Source organism: Rutidosis leptorrhynchoides, chromosome 11 (assembly GCF_046630445.1).
Source record: "Rutidosis leptorrhynchoides isolate AG116_Rl617_1_P2 chromosome 11, CSIRO_AGI_Rlap_v1, whole genome shotgun sequence".
NCBI classification, from domain to species: Eukaryota; Viridiplantae; Streptophyta; class Magnoliopsida; order Asterales; family Asteraceae; genus Rutidosis; species Rutidosis leptorrhynchoides.
Genome location: NC_092343.1, coordinates 384,244,424 through 384,251,455, shown reverse-complemented (window position 1 = coordinate 384,251,455; position 7,032 = coordinate 384,244,424).

Genomic DNA, 7,032 nt, shown 5'->3' with positions numbered 1-7,032 from the left:
AATTCGTCGTAAGTTGAAGACTAGGTCGTTGAACCGGAATTGCTTTACCCAAGGAAGGGACGAGAACTTTTATTATCATTATTTTTAATCTTATTAAAGTATGCAAAAAACATTAAAAAACCCAAAAATCTTAGCTTTTAAAACAATCGCTACAAAAAGACAAATTTTAAAATTTTGTCGAAGGACGGACTAGGACATCGATCCGAAACGACCTCGTCCTAAATAACAAGGGAAACAAAATTTTAAAATTAATTACTTAATTGTTTTAATTAGTATAAGATATATAAGATTATATAAAATAAAAAAAATACCAAACTCCGCGACTCGCGGAGTTTGAAGGGGAAATCTCCGCGAGTCGAGGGAGGACCGAAAACCAGAAAAAATATATACTGATCAAAACTGATCAGACCACAAAAACAAAACAAAAACACTGCGAAGAACAGCCGCGAAAAAACCCCAAAAACACCCCCAAAATCACAATTTTTAACCGTTAATCACCAAATCTTTTACTAAAATCATGTTGAGAAGGATGCTATCTAGGAATTACTCAAGAAAAACGGTAAATTTCTACACCTAAACACCATTTAATCCGAAATTAGTGTTCTTGAGCAATTTTTTCCCCAATTTGATTTTGATGCTTTTTAGTGTAATTAGGCTTAAATTGTTTATGTATTATGCTTGTATAACCTAGATTGATGCTATTTAACATGATTAGAAGCCTTAAACTTCAAATTTTAAGTAATCTAGGGTTTGTGTTCTTGAGCAAATTTGGAGCTTTTTGATATAAACAGGTTATGGCTGATTTTTGTCATGAATTGTTGCTAAATTAAGTAGTGTAACATGTTTAGGTAGTTAAATGATCCAAACTTTGAGCCTAAACATGATTTTGAGAATTAAAGTGGACTTTTTCAAGTCTAAAATTCATGAACTTGATTTTTGAGAGATAATGCCATTTGAAACTTGTTTAATTGCTAGTAATGATTATTTTGACATGTTATTTGAGTTGAATGCTTATGAACTTGGCGAACATTTTCGTATATGCTTATTTAAAAAAGTGTAGATTTGATAAAAATGTGAAAATGAGCTTAAGTTTGATATAAATTGATCATGTCATTGTAATTATTTTGATTGATGATTTTGCTGACACTAATGCATATTTGGATGCACAAAAATTGTGTTTGATGTGTTTTGCAGACTGAAAGGGGTGAATCTTCATCCCAAGCTCGCAATGCTCCTGCTGAGAATGCGGAACAACAGGAGGTGGATAACTACTACAAGCAGGATATACCTCATCCAGTCATGACCTTTTCTGATATGCACTTGGAAGATTTGCACCCGAACCTGAGATTTGACAGACTTTGGATAGATTATCCAAAGTATCAAAGGGGGTTGCATACGCTTCATTCTAAAGTTGTTGAGGTACCGAGGGTCATAGAATGGGGACCCTTAGAAGCTGTAGAATTGGCCGGGCCAATTAGGGAATTACTTGTACAGAGGTATGGTAATTCTACTTTTAATGACTGGGTACGTTTATTCACCATACGTAGACCTGTATATAAAGTATGGTGTGAAGAATTGTTGTGTAGTATAGAATTAAATGATCGGGTAGCTAGTTTAACCGATCGATCTTTTATTAGATTTTTGTTAGGCGGTTTGATGCGCCACATGTCTTTACTAGACATGGCTCAGGCTTTACGTATATATACGCCTGAGGAGTTAGCATCTGCTGATTGTAGAGGGTTGATACTAAACGGTAGAAAGATAGATGAAAATTTTGATACACACGGTGTGTGGAGTCAAATGACAAGCCATCACCGATTCAAAGGGGGAAATTACTCTTATTTGGATATAGATAGAGCTGAATTAAGAGTGATTCATAGGTTTTTAGCTAATTCGATTACACAAAGAGGTAAGAACAAGGAAAAGGTAAATGAACAGGATTTGTTTTACCATATGTGTATTCGAGACCCACAAAGCGCTGTAAGTATACCTTATTGTGTGGGTTATTATTTATCAGCTATGGTTAGGGGGATGAGACCGCATAGCATAATAGGAGGTGGTATTTTTATTACTTTGATTGCTGAATATCTTGGTGTGGATATAAGTCGGGGGGGATTATTAGTAGAAGAACCAGAACCCCGCGATACTATAGGTTTAAATGTATACCATGGTGCGAAAGTTTTGAAGAGGCGAAATAACGCCGCAGTCCAATACCATGGTAGACATCCACAGGTTGAGAGAAACCAACAGCAAGGTAATGTAGGAGGGGGAAATGAGATGCAAGAAATGCAAAGGTTTATAGCTTCACAGGAGTACGAAAATGCTAGACAGAGAGCATTTGAAGATTGGCAAGTTCATCAGAACCAAATCATAGCTCATTGCCAACATATAGGTAGAAACTATGTTCCTACACCAAAACCCATATTCCCTCCCTTGTCTATTGAGATGCAACCACCGTATCCTACGTATGACCCTGTCGAAGCATTTTATAGCACCTATGGTTATGCTTGGAACCCCTTTTGGTACCAGTATCATCCCTAGTCTACTTAGTTTTATTTATTTTGTATTTTGTAATATTGATACGTTTAATACTTATGTTAATATTGTAATAGTTTTTATAATTTTCTAACTTTTATTCCTAGATTTTAATAATTTTTGAATGTGGGGTAATATACCAAACTTCAAAAATATGTATATATGTTTGCAGTTTATCTTATGTACACAACAGGGTAAAACAACGCATTTTCAAAGACTGGCATTAAGTTCAGCAAAAGCAACTAATTTTGACGACAAGATGCAAAATATATGTGAAATAACAACAAGACGGAATGAACAAATGATGTGCACCATTTATCATTCAGCAAACAAACGCCAATATATTTGGAAACTTTGGTAAAATTTAATCATTTTCACACAAATCACCCTCAATAATTTAAATTGTTACTGATTTCTTGCAAATGAGGGCATTGCAAGATCTTAAGTGTGGGAAGGGGTTAAATTGTTTCGGATTTTAAAATTTTTTACTTTATACACTTGGTTACCATTAAAAATACTAGTAAAGCAGTAGTTGTATTAGAATCTAGTGCTCTCTGATAATAAAGAACAGCCCTAGTCTTATATACTGACTACCCAATTCTAGTAAAATTTTTCAAAAATTTTCAATTAAATGAACTCAAAATCATGTTTATACATATTTATGAACGATAAAACTAGGTTTTAACACCGAAATTATTGTTACCTCGGAAAGGACATAAATTGAGAAACAAACCAAAATGTTAAAATTCATTTAAAATGGAATAGAGGACGATAAAAAGGAAAATAAAAGCCAAGTGTGGGAAAATTTACCAAGTTATCTTAAACATATGTCACATATATCTGTAACAAATAACTGAAAATACTTTTGCTTTGGACTAAACTAAACTGTTTTACCCGATGAAAGAAAAGAAAAGATGGATCTACACGATGAATCAATTCCATCATCAAAAGGAAGTAAAGTCTTCCGAAAAAGACACGCGCTTCTTGATTTAGGTCATGAAGTTGTCGTCCAGACCAGCTGTAGGTTGACGAAAAATCTAGAAAAGTCATCACTAAAATCAGCAGGAAATCCACGGACCTCAGCATTAAACAGGGTCGCCAAGTGGTCAGATTTATCCTAACCATGAGAAGGATTTATCTCGTACAATGGGGGGCACCATGCAAATTAGCTGGATAAGACTAATGAATCAGATCCCCAGAAAGGATAATCTTCTTAAAAGATCAAAAATCAGCTTTTAAGACGGATATTACTCAATCCTAGAGATTGACCTTAAAGATTGAGAATTCAAACTCATGGAATTCAATGATATCTAAACTCGAGCTTGAACGAGAAAATATTTTGATCAAAATTACAAACCGATTTGTTTTCTGAAAACCCTATTTTCAATGCGTTCATTACCATTGAACGTAAAATCCTAGGAATTCACCTGGAATTCATTAGGTCACCTGAACCAAATCGGGTGTCAACCGTAAGAACGGTGGTTACATAGCATGGTCAAAGACAAGACCTTGTGCCAGACCGAAAAATTATAAGGGTGAGCTTTACTATTGCTCCTACCAAGGATAGTAATTGCGTCCGACACGTTATAGGCCATAATCAAATACATGTCATTAGACATTGCCTTAACAGTTGCTTGTTCAACGCTTTTCTTTACAACCGGACGGTAGTTTACCGAAAAGTAATATACGGGACAAGTAAACTGGACGTGTTGCTTTCCAAATACAAGGTTAGCAAGTGGGTGACACAAAACCGCAAGTTTTGAGCTAAAATTTTCAAATCTGAAACCCACCAAACCCACAAAAATATTTTACAAACACCGGTGAAGGGTTATTCCGGAAAACTTATCTAGGGTAAAAACTAGATTTAATTTTCAAAAGATCAAATGTTTTCATAAAGATCCAATTTCCTTAATGGATCTAAATTTTTATAGTCATGTGGGACTGTAAACCATATCGTTACTACCATTGTTTATACCACCGTATAGAAATCACTGATGTACAAAGTGTGAAGAATAAAGAAGTGATTCTAGTATTTCAAGACGATATTGCTTGAGGACAAGCAACGCTCAAGTGTGGGAATATTTGATAATGCTAAAAACGAACATATATTTCATAGCATTATTCCTCAAGAAAGACAAGCTTTTAGTTGCAATTGTTCTATTTACAAGTGATATTCGTTTAAATAATAAAAGGTGAAGACAAAAGACAGATTCGACGAATTGAAGACGCAAACGACCAAAAAGCTCAAAAGTACAAAAGACAATCAAAGAGGTTCCAATTATTGATAAGAAACATCTCGAAATTACAAGAGTACAAGATTCAAAACACAAAGTACAAGATATTAAATTGTACGCAAGGACGTTCCAAAATCCGGAACCAGGACCAGAGTCAACTCTCAACGCTCGATGCAACGGACTAAAAATTACAAGTTAACTATGTATATAAATATAATTAATTATATTAATTATATATATATATTATATTTATAAATAAACCGTTGGTAAGAGAGACTCCAAAATGGTGAGCTGTAAATTCAAACTCCGCGACTCGCGGAGTTTGAAGGCCAAAAGGGTCGCGAGTCGCGGAGCCCCAAAATTTGAAACTCCCTATAAAAGCAACCGAATTCTGAGCATTCTTCATCATCATATATCCATCTCTCCATCTATATACGTAAAATATATATATATAATTTATATTTTAATTTTAATTTTAATTTTAATCCTAATAATAAGGGTATGTTAGTGAATGTTGTAAGGGTGTAAGTCGAAATTCTGTCCGTGTAACGCTACGCTATTTTTAATCATTGTAAGTTATGTTCAACCTTTTTATATTAATGTCTCGTAGCTAAGTTATTATTATGCTTATTTAATCCGAAGTAATCATGATGTTGGGCTAATTACTAAAAATTGGGTAATTGGGCTTTGTACCATAATTGGGGTTTGGATAAAAGAACGACACTTGTGGAAATTAGACTATGGGCTATTAATGGGTTTTATATTAACTAAACAATACCTTGTTAATTTAATATACAAACTTATAATTCGACGTATTTATATATAACCACATATGCTTAATCGGACACGATGGGCGGGATATTTATAAGTACGAATTATTGTTCATTTGACCGGACACGGGGATGGATTAATAGTCAATGGACTCATTAAAACAGGGGTGGATTACATTCAAGGGTAATTGGTGTAATTGTTAACAAAGTAGTAAAACCTTGGTTTACACGCAGTCGATAACCTGGTGTATTCATTAAACAAAGTATTAAAACCTTGTTACAATTCGAATCCCCAATTAGTTGGAATATTTGACTTCGGGAATAAGAATAATTTGACGAAGGCTTTCGCTCTTTATGTTTATGACTGATGGACTATTATGGACAAATCCGTATGGACATATTAAATAATCCAGGACAAAGGACAATTAACCCATGGGCATAAAACTAAAATCAACACGTCAAACATCATGATTACGGAAGTTTAAATAAGCATAATTCTTTTATTTTATATTTAATTTCCTTTATTTTATATTTAATTGCACTTCTAATTATCGCATTTTTATTGTTATTGTATTTAATTGCACTTTTAATTATCGTACTTTTTAATTATCGCAAGTTTATTTTATCGCACTTTTATTATTCGCAATTGTTATTTACTTTACGCTTTAATTTAAGTCTTGTATTTATATTTATTATTTTACATTTGGTTTTAACTGCGACTAAAGTTTTAAAATCGACAAACCGGTCATTAAACAGTAAAACCCCCCTTTATAATAATAATATTACTTATATATATATTTGTATTTTTATAAAAGTAAACTAATATAGCGTTAAGCTTTGTTTAAAAAGATTCCCTGTGGAACAAACCAGACTTACTAAAAACTACACTACTGTACGATTAGGTACACTGCCTATAAGTGTTGTAGCAAGGTTTAAGTATATCCATTCTCTAAATAAATAAATATCTTGTGTAAAATTGTATCGTATTTAATAGTATTTCCTGCAAAAATTAATAGTATTTTATACCCCTTAGCTTTAACTATCAACATCACACTTCGTTACACTATGTTCCGGTTCTGTTACACTTGGTACACACTACTACACAGAACTTATCTGGATGATACCCTCCACACCTTAGACATTTATTGTTCTGATTGTTGTTGCCATTGTTGTTATTGATTTGGTTGTTGTTGCGATTGTTATTGTTGTTAGGACGGTTATTGTGGTTATTGTTGGGATAGTTGTTGTTGCGTTTATTTTTGCGAAAAATGGGGCGATTGTAGTTGTGATTGCTGTGTTGGTTGTTGAAGCGATAGTTACTGTTGTTTTGTTGGTGACTCTTGTCACTGTTTTCTTCCCACTTTCTCTTGACTTGTTTCGTGTTGGCTTCTTGGGCGCCTGCTCTTTAATTCTTCCCTCAATCTGATTTATGAGTTTATGAGCCATTCGACTTGCCTTTTGTATGGAGATGGGCTGGTGTGCACTCACATCTT